At 50.1% G+C, this 13,049-nt stretch overlaps 1 long non-coding RNA gene and 1 other non-coding gene across 3 annotated transcripts in view; both read left to right on the forward strand.

Annotated features, from left to right (window-relative positions):
- The window catches only part of LOC110405687, a 36,543-nt gene continuing 26,055 nt past the window's right edge, over nt 2,562-13,049 (forward strand). The window contains exons 1-3 of one of the 2 annotated variants that reach the window (XR_002443067.1): nt 2,562-2,641; nt 2,739-3,026; nt 3,159-5,703. This is a non-coding gene — a long non-coding RNA (uncharacterized LOC110405687). Of the gene's footprint in view, nt 2,642-2,738; nt 3,027-3,158; nt 5,704-13,049 lie in introns of those variants that run through there. The other variant, XR_002443068.1, reaches the window with a different exon arrangement.
- TRNAT-CGU lies at nt 2,625-2,696 on the forward strand. Its single transcript has one exon. It is a non-coding gene; the product is annotated as a tRNA-Thr (tRNA).

Consider the following 13,049-nt stretch of genomic DNA (forward strand, 5'->3'; position numbering starts at 1 on the left):
CCACCATAAAACAAACTCTCAAAAGTATAAAGAGATTCGGGCTTTTTTTTTTACTATTCTAACAAGGTAGCCACAATTTAGAAAAATTGGATAATACTAATCACTGAAGAGATTCTTTATCAAAATCTTCAGAAAAAATACAACCGCATATTGAGAAAAACCCTTCCAAATATATGTTACCAAACAAACATGACCAGAAACCATTTCCAGGAGAAGCCTTCCAAAATAAATCAGAATATTCTCTACCCTAAAAATATCACTGATAGCCCAAGATAACAGACAACAAAGACAGTAGAAAGCAGCCAAGAACCTGTCTGGCTCTTCGCCAAGTAATTTCACCTCAATTCCTTGTAGCTTTAAATTGGAACATCAAAAATTCAGTTAAAAAAAAAAAAAGTGAGTCAGACAGAAGTCATGTGATACAGCAGCAGGACTGAGGAATCAGAAATCTCTTATCTGACAGATCCGAAGCTGGTGGAAGTCCTCCCCATTAATCCCTGATGTGAGTGGGTCTACCTCAGCAAAGCCCCTTTAAGGTAATTCTGAGAACATTCCTACGATGTCTTTTTCACAGTCCCCTCCTAAAGTGGATTAAGTGCCCAGGGAACCCAGGTGTGAAGCACTGACACAGGAATGCCATGTCAGTGCTCTGGTCTCAAGGACTATCTACTCATAAAAATGGAGATGTTGCAAGGTTGCTTACAGATGTACTAGTTTTGGTCAAGGCATTACCATTCAAGGGTAAGAAATAGGTGGCCTGTATCTCACACTAACTCCCTTCAAAACTGCCAGGTGCTCTCACCAATGCTGTCACTCATTCTAGAGTGAGACAGGACGTGAAATCTATGTCTATCTGTACATCCTGCCACCACTGAAAAGCTGCCCACAACCGACGGGTCCCAGAATGACATTCAGGATCCAGGTTAACCACACTGAGGGCCACTTAACATCCCAGGCTCAACTCCTGCTTCACCTCCGTTTCACCACCAGATTTCTGACCAGCTCATCCAGCTTCTCACCCCAAGTAAAAATGCAGCAATGGCATGGGACATGCCTGAGGCTTTGGAAGCTCTCCCAGCTTGGCCAGCTTTAAAGAAACAAACTAAAGGAAAGAGCAGGAACTGTCTTTAAACCCAAACAAGTATTTCTTCTTAATCTACTCAGAAGATCTTTATGATTTCATCTTGAACGCCCCATTTCCCTACACATTTACAGAAGACCTCCAGCATTAGAAGTTGCTTTACAGTTAAATACTATTTCTGATGCCATCTGAATAAATTTTCAAAAATGGAGTGTATTTGAAGTGATATAACACACATGAATTCCAGCTATAGTTCAAATATTCCTCTTGGCTTCCTCCTGCCACAAAATTACATCTCGCCTCACAAAGATAGGAAAACACCAATAAATCAAACACAGACGGGAGCTGCTCAGGAACTGTGATGACAAACTGCAACCAGCAAATACAGCACATAAAAGAAAATTTTCTAATAAGCCAGGAAACCAGAAATAGCAAAGACAACAGCCAAACATGATTTATTAAAAACTCTTCTTCATCAGCTAAGATAATTGGCCCCGTGAGGCCACTGTCACAGAAGCAGCAGGCGCAAGAGCCAAGTGAAACAGACTCCACTTCTACACTTGTCACACCCTGACGTGCTGCAGCCTGAACAATCAGGACAGAAGCTCCGAGTGTGCCACTTGAGGCTATAAGAAGCAAACCAGGCTGCAGATAAACTCCAGCAAGCGTTGGGGCTGCCCAAGACGTCAGCTCCACCCACAGGGCCTGGAAAAGTAATGAAATAGCTCTGGGATGGCTAACCCTGGGCAGCAGAGGGGACAGCGGGGGCTGGTTAGCCAGGAAGTATGTTTAGTCCAGACATCCCTTGCCGCAGGTGAAGCTAATTCAGACTGCTCTGCTTGCTGAAATACAATCTTGCAGAGTAATCGTGGAGATGCTGACACACATCCATCAATAAACTGGAATTTGTTCACACATCTAGGCCGCGAGGCACACCTGCATGAGGTCACCATCAAATGAGTGATACTGATCTCAGCTTTTACAAAAGGGCCTTTATTAACACGCGGACACAGCGGGGACCGATCCCCCCAGGGAAGGGCGCGGCCCCGCGGGGGATTCCAGCGCCCTGCCCGGGAGCGGAGCGCCTCGTGCAAACATCCAGACCAAAGCCCGCAGATAAGAAAAACATACACTGAGGAATACAGCTATCCCTTCCACACCTCACAGCACCAAGGTTTTATGCAGAACAAGCGCCAGGCATCGGGACTACGTTTTTACAAAGCGAGCGTCATTCGCCATTTACCACGTAATTACCCCAGTGTTTGTATTCCCGCTCCCATTCTGGGAGGACGTACGTTTTCTTCCCGCTTTCTCTTCCTCCTCCCTAAGCTGTTCCTTCCGTCCCAGGGAAGATCGCTCCATTTACCGCTCTAAACACACGAGGGCCGCCCCTCGCCAGAGGAACCGCTCGCTGCGCACAGGCGGGAACACGCGGCGCGAGGGCATCGCCTGAGGGAGCAACGGTCGTGCGCGCGCCTAACGGCCGCGGAGCAGCGGGAGTGGCGCCAGCGATAGAATAGCGTCGGGCGGAGCCGTTAACGCAGGCGCGGTGGCCAAGTGGTAAGGCGTCGGTCTCGTAAACCGAAGATCACGGGTTCGAACCCCGTCCGTGCCTCGGCGGGTCCGCGCCGCAGGGAGCTTCCTCGATCCTTTTTAGGGAACGTCGGCGGCGCGGAGCCCAGGGGCACTGCCCGGCGGAGCCACGGGGACGAACAGAACCGCCAGCAGCCCCGCGGCGGCCGGGCCGCGTTAGCCCGGGGTGCTGCGAGTGGCCGGGGCGCTCCCCGAGGGCGGCGGGAAGGGCGGCGCGGTGCTCCCGGAGCCGCTTCGCTTCGGCCGTGAGGCGCGGAGCGGTGTTCGCAGGCATTCGTCCTCATCGATTCCGCAGCGCTGCTGTCTGAAATCGACACTGTGCAACTGCTCTGCGAGCGAACGCACCGCGCGGGTAATTACTGCTGCGAGATTTTGCGAGTCCGCTCCGCGCTGTGGATTCTGTCGGCATCCAAGCTGTATTCTGACTTAAAGAAGGGCTGTAACCGTTCATTCCGTTTTTGGCTTTTTTTTTTTTTTTAAGCAGGTTTACTGTCAGGAAAACGATCGGACCGTGCGAACCACGACTCCCGTTCGTTGCACCGCCGGTTCTCTCGAGGGCACAAGTTACTCCGCCGGGGAAGAGGAACGGAGAATGGGAAGTGTTAATTTTGAGCGGTTTCAGCACGCACAGCGAGCAGGATCACAGCCCAGAATGCTCTGCGCCGCCTTCTGCTTTCTCGAACGTTTCCACTCGTGGGCACGAAGCACGGGACGGCCTCGGGGCGCCGTCCGCAGAGGGCTCTCAAATGCAAAGCACAGAATCGCAGCACGCGCGCTCCCGGGGAACGCCGCGGCCGGGTCTGTGCGGGCGGGGCCATTGGCGGCGGCGGAGGAGCGGAGCGGAGCGGGGCCGGGCACGGGGCGGTCCCTTCCCACCCTGACGATCCTGATTCAGTCAGCACGCGGTGCGGGAAGTGCTTTCTCTTCGCAATTTGTGACTTTTTGTTGTATTCTATACCGATAGTTGCAGTGTTTCTAACCTTAACAGACCCCCACATCTAAAAAGTCCTAAAAACACCGCCGGAGCTCCTCGGAACCGTTGTCCTCAGCTTCCCCGCCGCGCCGAGGGGATGGGGCATCGCCGTACGACCCCAGGGCGCTCAGCCGGGCCGCCGGCGACGCGGTCCCCAAAGAAGCCTCTCCCAGGCCGGGCCCTGAGCCGAAGCGCCCCGCGGGGGACACGTGCAGCAGCGCGGAGCCACGTTGCCGGGGTTGGCGCGGCGCGTGCCCGGCAGAGCCCCCGTGCGCGTCGCCGCCGTCCGCAGGCGGAGATGCGCGCTCGCGCGGACGCCTTCCCCTCCTCGTCCCGCCGCGCGCGGCCCCGCGCAACGAGGCTCCTTCCACGCCGCCCCGTAGGGCCCCGCAGCGCGCGGCTCAAGGCTGAATGCGGAGGGCAAAGCGCGTTCAATTCCGTTTCATCGCCTCTGCGGTTGCCGCAGCCTCGCGCCGCCTTTCTGGGTCAGTCGAGTTTTACGTGCGACAACCGGCGTGACCGGCAGGGGGCAGCGCGGCCGGTGCTGGGACCGCCCCGAGCTGGGAGCTGCCACCCGCCTCGCGCTCGGGCAACGGGGGCGAGCGGCGGGGAGCGCTGCGCCGTGAACGCGCTGGGCGCTGCAGGCGGCCTTTTCGGGGCCGCGCTGGGGACCGCACCCGGCGGAGGGAGCACGGGGCCCGCGGGAGAGCTCTGCTGATTCCCCTCAGACCCTACGCAGACGCGGTGTCCTTAACGGGTTTGATTAAATTTGTTTATCAAATACGGAAGTAAAGCCAGAGCCCGCAGTTCTCATTGCATTTGGTCTGGGGACAGAGAAGGCTTTGCCGGTCACAGCGACACTGAAGGAACAACTGAGGAGTTCATGTGGCTGAGGGGAATTTCATTATGGGAATCCAATTAACCTGTGAGAGTCACACGAACTGAAATCCGTTACCGTTCCCCAAAAGCCAGCTACTGTGCGTCCTGTAGCAACGTCTGCCGGTTTGGGGTAAATAACGCTTTGTTAGAAAAGCATTGGGATCTTTACAGAATTACTAGTGTATAGCAGCACGTCAGTGCTTTGCAAGCATTAATTACGCTTCTGCTTCCTATGGAACGCGTGGCACAGCTTTCTGCCGATCCCACTAGTGCGGACCGGAGGCGGCGGCCACGCGGCTCAGCGGGGCCGGGTCCTGCGCGCGGAGCCCGGCCGGGAGCGGAGCGATGCCGCGGGGCGGATGGTGCTGAGCAGCGCTGCGGATGGTGCTGAGCAGCGCTGCGGATGGTGCTGAGCAGCGCTGCGGATGGTGCTGAGCAGCGCTGCGGATGGTGCTGAGCAGCGCTGCTGGCGGCCCCTCGGCGAAAGCCAGCCCTCAACATCTCCGTCCGTGCGAGTAGTGCGCGCAGCCACGGCCAGAGCGTGAATTATTGGCGGCAGCGCGGCTTGCCGGGCAGAAGCGCCCGGCTGGGAGAGCGGCGCTCCGCGGAGCTGCCGTGCCCATCCGTCCCACCTCCCCCCGCACGCGGTCCTTACGTGCTGTGTGCGCGGGGCTGACACGCGCAAGTCAATAATACGGGCGACAGCCGTCCATGAACGTGGGTGGAAATGAGGACGGGGTTACTGATTAGCTCGCTGCCCCTGTAAAGCTCCTAGATCTTATCGGAGAAATGTGAGTTACGTGTTTTACCATTCTTCCTTTTTTAACCATTATCCGATCAAAGAAGCATGAAAAGCACTTTATCGCTCACTTGATTTTTTCTCCCGTGCTGGGAGCCCTCTGCAGGAAGTGGAGCAGAATTTCACAAATCTTCCCTTCCTGACGTCTCCCGAATTTCTAGGAATGCCCCTTCCCTGTTACTATATTTGGAGGTAGTTTCTACGAAAAAAAAAAGCGGTTTTCAGACGGCCGTGGCCCGTGCGGGAGTGCGGTGCGGGGCCGGCAGCGGCGCGGAGCAGCCTTTGTGGCAGCGGTGCGGGAGCGAGCGCGGAGCGGAGCGAAGCGGAGAGAGGTGCCTTTGTGGCAGTGAGCAGTACGGCTCTTCCACTCATTTCCAGGTGCCTTTTTTTTTTTTTCCTCCTGCACTTTTATTCTTTTTTAAAGGAAAAGGAGCTTAGAAAAGGAAAAAAAAAAAAAAAAAAAAAAAGGAAAGCAAAAAGAAACCTGGATTTTTTTTCTCCGCTTTCCCCGCTCCCCCTCCCCTCGATGTGGCCTCTTGTTTGGCTCGCGGCGTGACCGTGATGAAGAAATGTTTCTGGGCGCCTGGCAGGGTGCTCTTTTTATGTCATGAGTCAGGATTTTGCCAACAGAAGGAGCTGGCGGAGCGAGAACCGCGGGCCGCTGCTCTCCGGACCGGGAACCTGCCAGGGGATCCCCGCTCCGCCTCGGGGCGCCGGCACGCGGTGAGTCGCAGTCCCGCAGCCCGCAGGTGGGGCCGGCCCGCACCGCCGTGAGCCGCGCCTTGCCGCGGGGTGGGGCCGCTCCGCTCCGCGCGGGGCCGCGCTCCGCCGGCCGCCTCCGTCCTTCCCTGCCGGCGCCGCTCCCCGCAGCCCCCGCCCACGTGCCGCAGGCCGCTCAGGGGCCGCTGGCGGGCGGGAAGCCGCGGCGCGGTGCGGTGCCGAAGGGGCGCGGCCGCGCCGGCCCCGCGGGAGCTACAGGTGTGCGGCCGTCGCGGCGTGCCGCGGCCGTAGGGGCTGTGCGGGCTGAGCCGCTGTCTGCGGCAGCCCTCGGAAAAACGAGGAGGAACCGGTCCGTCCGTTGCCGTTTCTGCAGGCCCCGCGTTTAACCGTACCGCTTAGTCGGAAGGTCCGCAATCTACTTCGCGTTTTTCTTTCGGGATGCGTTCGCTGAGCACGCAGTCCGGCTAGCACGGCGTTTCTTGGCTCCAGCTTTGGATTACCGAAAGCAGCGTAAACGTAGTAGTGGCTTTTCAAGCACAGTAATTCGTTTCTTTAACATAACTGACAGCATTTACCTACTTCGGCCACCGAGTGTAAACCGTAATGCTTTTAAACTCGGTATTTATTTAGAATTTCTGCAGGAATTATAAACGGAGGATTCAGACAATATGTTCCGTTTGCATGCGGAGCTCTCCTCATCCCTTAAAAAAGTTCCGCAGGAACGCGGTGCCGCGGGCAGCGAGATCCAGAGACACGGCTGGGAGCTCGGCCTGCCGCTGTCAGCACGAACGCCCTCACTCGGCTCAAATGAATCCGCCCCTGGGAGCTGTACCCAGACCCCCCGGGTGTCATGGCAGACACCTCCTGCAATGGTTCCGCTTTAGTTTGCGGCACAGAGGGACAGATAAACGAGCTGATCCTTTGGAAAGATATTAACGGATACTTTGGGTGCTGGGTCTGGTCAATCTCTGCTGCTCTGGGTGAGTTCAGTGTAACTTTATGGGCGCTGCAGAACGTGCTGCTGAACTAAACTAACTAAACCTAACATGTGAAGAAGACTACGCAGTTAGCAAATCCTGCCATCCAGAAAGCGAAGGAATGTGTATTGTGACTTGGTTGCAACAGTCTCATTTATCGGTCCCCAAATTAGCTACTTATAAGCAACGATTCTCTCAATTAATTGGGCATATCTCACAAAGATACTTCACTTACAAATTGAATCTCAGAAGGCTGTGGTTCCAGAGTCGGGGTTTTGGGGGCGAGATGAGCTTGTGTTTTATCCAACTGGCCCACAAAGTCCCGCTTTTGGTGGTCACTTTGTTCTGCAAAAGAAACCAATGCATTATGGTCTCACAGTGGACGCTAAACTTAGCTCTAAGCTAGTGCTGCACTCAGTAATAGGCTACTGCACACATAAATATGCAACAATATTCCAACTTTAACATCGTCTTCAGCAGTGAAAAGTGGACAGATAACATTAGCATTCCCCAGAATTAAACGTTAAACCATTTTCTGTCATTGTAGCTTATAAAAGGTCTCTGTTTTTTTCTCCGTAAAAACCTAGTGAAAGACGAAGAAAAAGTGATGTTTCAAAGAGTAGTTGTAGTTGTTTGGCAGAAGTGAATTGGGAGAAAAGAGAAGACATTTCTAGCAAAGAGAGGCGGCTTAAACCCTGGGAAAGTCGTGTAACCCCCAGGGGCGTTTGTACTGTCCCCCCGCAGTTCCTTTGCTGACACACTGTTTCAGTTTCACATCTCTCCCCCTCCAGACCGCTTGTTTCTTCAGCGCGAGCCCGGTGTCTGTGTGTGCACGGTCTGTATCTTTAAAGCAGTGTGAAGATGACTGATTTTTGTACCAATAGAAGTTATATAGTGTACTTTGATGAGTAAGTCTGAGCTTGGTAAAGATGTTAAGTCCACACTACTTCTTACATTTTGATATTGACAGCTGAAAGGATCTAAGTGTAATTTTTACTTGTAAGTGATGTAGTTTTACTTTCTTAATGAAATTCTAATAAGTGTTTAAAAGCTGCTAGTGGATAAGCTGAGCTTTATTGTGGCTCCAACTGTAATGCACGTATATTTAAGACAAAATGGAAGATGTGTGAGAGAGAGAGCTGATACGCGCGGCACGCGGTGTTCAGGAGCACGCTCTCAGTCGCTGTAAGTGTGCCTGTGGTGGCTGTGGCATTTTGTAGCAGCTAATTACTTGCTAAAGTCACAGAGCAACACCTGGACGCAGCCATCGTGCTAAGCTTGCAGTCAGAGGCACTGCCAGTGCTGACCTACTCAAACTGCACCGATGCGAGTGCTGCAGACCAGCCTGGCAGTTCAGCTGGAGGTACGCAGCAGTGCAGTGTTAGAAGATAAGGTGTTGGTGTGTGACATATCGCCTGGTGGTATGCATGATCTGTATACTGAGGCAAATTGATATTGTGCCGAATTACTGATATTTTCCCATGCAATTCTGCTCTTTTACATTTTATAGCTATATAATGGTTACACATATGAAATAGGACATAGCAAAACCTCTGTGCAACACATTACTCGCTTGCTCAAGACTGAAATCTGACTTGGGAGAGCTTAGGTCACCACTGTGCTACTCGTCTGCCTTTTACCTCCCGTGCTGTGCAGAGCAATACCGTTCCAAAGCAGCGTGTATCAGAAGGTCAAGTTTTCAGGAGCGAATTAAGCAACACACATAGCTGTCGGCTTATTTTTATTTTGGATTGATAGTACTTAGCTTGTGAATACACTGCAGACATGTCCAGTGTTGCAGGTTGTGAGACTCAGGTTTGTTTGGCTCCCGTGGTCTCACCGCTGGTATTCTGAGAACAGAAGAGCAGAGAATCAGGCACTAGAAAGCAGGCTGATTGCAAGATGCGGCTCTCAGGGAAACACCACCAGCTCCGACATTCCAGCAGCAGCAGACATCAGCTCTGCTCTGCTGCTCGCGGAGCTTTTCCTGCAGTTTTTCCTCTTCAGTCGAAGCAGGTCTTTTTGTACTATTTCAGTGAGATGTGCTTCACATTTTTTTAAACAAACAGCTAGATTCATTTTTTTTTCAGATAGATTCTATCTCATTATTGATGACAAATAAAATGCACATGTGCTCGTTCAAGTGCAGTTAACACAGTTATAAACTGTATATGACTATGTAAGTGGCTACTGAGCACTGCTAAAGAACATAATGACGGTTTTGGTTCACCCAAAATTGTTCATCACCTTCTTTCCCATCACTAAGCCTACATAATGAGCTCCTGTTTCTCTCGTGTGCAGTAAAACGGACAGTTTCGACTGTGATGGATATCACACGTAGCCGTTAAGCTTTAAATGTGTATTTACCTTATCTGTGTAAACCAAATTAATCATGATTAGAAAAGACATTGATTGATACCCTAAACATTTATCCGGTAAAAATGTGGTCTCCTGTTGCTTTGATCTCCCCCAGGGCTCCTATGTGCGGCGGGGTGGCCCCAGCACCGCTGCTCCAGGAGTGTCCCGCGGGTGCCCAGCATCAGCAATGGGACAGCTGGGATCCGTTTGTTTGAAAAGCAACAAGGAGTTTGAAGAAGATTAAAAAAGGCGATGTGTTTGGGATCAAAATTCATTTTTCTTGAGATACAAACTGTCACAAATTATTGAAAAGATAATATTCAGAAAGATCGACTGCAATTATTTATTGCATTCATCATCTATAAAATTGAAAACACGACTAGCTGTTCTCTATGTAAAATAAATGTAAAAGTTCATTTTTAGAATGACTTTTCAGCACTTTGAAGCAAAGCTTTAAAAAACAGCTTACACGCAGTGAATCAGGTGAGGATTATCCAGTGTCTCCGTCTCTTCACTTTTGAAATGAGTGGACACACGTTCCTGAAAGCAGCGAGATCAGAACCACGTGGCATGGCTCGGGGATCGTTCTTCAGCCTGAGTTCTGAAGCTGGGCCCCAGCATCTGACATTCCCTGACCACATGTTACCACAAAAGAGTTTTGTGACCGCCCTCCGATACGGCCCTTGGGAGCGCGGCAGTGACTGGAGTTTGGGAACTCAGGACCAGTTTCCACGCCGTGCCGCAGGGCAGGCTGTGCGCTCAGTCGTCCCTTCCTGGGAGCTGCCCGGAGTTCTCCAGGGCAGGAACGCAGGCACCCGTGGTGTGATTGCTGGCTTGTGCCATGCTCTTCCCTCGCACGTCTAACTGTACGCATCAGCGCTGCTTGCCTGCGTAAGGCCTGGTCCATGCACCACAGAGAAAATCTATTCAAACGCATCTTACAGAAGTATCATCACCTTTTTTGTCTTGAAAATCATATTTGCAGGTTATGAAGGAAAAAAAAAACACTTAGAAAAAAAATTTAAATATTAGGGGAAAAACATTGCTCTGATGTGGAAGTTGCAGCTGTGGTGGAAGAAGTGGTGTAAGAGTGGTTCTATGACATGTACGAGGGCACTTCAGAACATGCAGCTCGAGAGTACAGCATTCTGGTGAGATGGAGGACTTGTAGGGAGTTTAAGTCACCGCTTGCCCTGTTCTCAGCGCAAATTAGTTAATGATTACACAGATTTCATTGCAATGTAGTATGCTTTTTTTTTCTCAAGCAATGTAAATATTTAGGGAATTTGGTAGATGCACAAGCACGGGAAAAAGAAAGAATTGGCTTTTCTGCCTTTGTCGCAGCGCGCCAACAATCCCTGCGTGCAGGGCGGCAGGGCTGGTGGTGGTGGCCGCTGGGCGCACGGTGTCTCTCAGGTTGTGGGTTTTTTTCAGGACTTTCCTACGAGATGCGCAAAGTAAAGAAAGACAATAGGAATAGAAATAAAAGCACGTCTGTTACCGAGGTAGCTCTCTTTGTGAGCTACCAAGTATGGCTGCGTGCTGGGGGCTGGTGTAAGAAGGTTCCCACTCATCTCTCAGTCCCTGTTGGGAACAGCACCCTCCAATTATCAGCATTCTGTTTTTTTGCATTGGAAGCACATTTCTCTAAGGATGGACTCTAGAGTATTAAAAGATAAATTTTTATTTTCCTGTTTGTAGCATACCTGTTCCTAGCTGAACTCAAAAGGAGTCTTAGAAATGTTGCGTCGGTGCTATGTGATTTCGGAAAATACCAAATGCCAGCATCATAGATACACGTTATTACCTTTGAACAGAGTTATTTCCGCCTTTACAGGTAATACTGCTGTAATATTTTCATTTAGTTGTTAGTCGAGGAGGCTGCAATTCTGAGAGCCAAAATCATTTAATGGATTCGTGGCCTTTCCTATCAAGCTGATGTAATACAGGAGCTAGACATCCACGTCTGAAAGTGACAGTTTTTCTTTAGTTTTGTAGGCCAGGAGAAATAAAGAAAGACAAAATGTGTTCTGTCATCTACAACAGGACACACACACATGTTTTTTGGAAGGGGTGAGAAAAGGCACTGTAAGATGTTCCAGCATTGGCCAGGGTCAGTAATAGAATGCAGTGATTTTACCACTGGGATATTTGTGTTTGTTATCTACTACTGTTGGAATCGTCAGACTGTAGAGTCATCAGAACCTCGGTTTTTACTTTGTTGTTGCTGCCACCCCTATAAAAGTTTTCTTTTGTAACAGAGGCCTATTTAAAAGCAGGCAGGCAGCACGCAGCCCTGGCAGCAGGCACGTGGGTGCTGCTGGAAGCCACAGGAGCTGCATCAACACCGAATTCAGACAAGATCACAGTAACATTTCTGGAACATGGAAACAGGAGCAAAGACCGAATGGATGACGTAGCACGATGTATTAAGTAACATATGAGGAATTGGTTGCTGTTTTTTTCATCGATATTGTATTCTATATGCTATGCTCTATTAATACATTGAAGAATATGCCCACTAGGTGATAGTTAGTGTGTAGTACTGGTAGTAGTTACTTTAAAAGAAAGACTTTTCGTTAGGCTTGACGATTGAATGGGCGTAGCAGCTCCAGTGTGCAGCTTTGCTCTGGAGATTTGTAAATATGCAAATGCAGTCTTTACTAAAGGAGGATTCCTCTTTTTGTTTGTACTCTGAGCAGCCTTACTCTACATATGGGAAACTGCCCGCATGATTATACACAAAACATTTTGAAATGCTTTAAAACAAATTGTAACAGTCTTACATGATTTTATTATGTATTCCCTTTTCCTATAAACCTAACTTTGCACCGTCACTTGAAGTAAATCCTTAGAAAACAGAGATGCAGGTCAACTATTTATGTTGATTATTCTGCTTTATTTTATACCTCTGGATAGATGAAAGAACAAAAACTGCGCTGCATTATCTGCTTTCTGTGTAGTTCCTCTTTTTAGCTTCCCAGTACTAACAGTGTTTCCAAGGGAGTGACATCAGAATTCACTTTGGTGGATGGACAGAACAGTTTAATGCAGCCCAAGTGTATGAGCTAGGGACTGTTTGGAAAACTACTGTTTTCCTATGGACTGGACTCGGGAAATGCTGAAATCCTGAAGTATTGTTGGAAAAGTGTTTTAATTAAAAGAACCTTGCTTTATAGTTTCATTCTCAGTGTTCCACAGCATTCGCCACTTCCTGCATGGCTCTTTACCGCAGGGAAAATGAGGGACTTTTGGGGGCAGATGTGTTTCCATTACACAACCATAATGCCCCTAAAAATCCTTATTGCTCTTGCAGTATTCTTCTGTGTTGCTGGGCCTGGTGTGAAGTACTTGAAGATCTAGCTTCTAAGTACAGCTTTTCTCTAAAGACACTTCCGAAGAGCAACTGATTTTCTTTTATTTACCTTATTTTCAGTTGTGTTTAATGTTGCTTAAAATGTAATGGCAAGATATGCAACCGTCTGTTGATAGACGAATGTCATTAAGTCATGAATGCAAAGGACATGCTGGTAACTGCACGGTGCTTCGGAAAAGGAACATTTTGGCATGAGGGCAGGAGTTCTGCTCTGTTGGTGCTATGAGCGTGTTTTGAACTGAAGAATTGAGTATGTGTGTCTCTGAAAATGTGACACAGATTTTGCACAGATT

Source organism: Numida meleagris, chromosome 13 (assembly GCF_002078875.1).
Source record: "Numida meleagris isolate 19003 breed g44 Domestic line chromosome 13, NumMel1.0, whole genome shotgun sequence".
NCBI classification, from domain to species: domain Eukaryota; kingdom Metazoa; phylum Chordata; class Aves; order Galliformes; family Numididae; genus Numida; species Numida meleagris.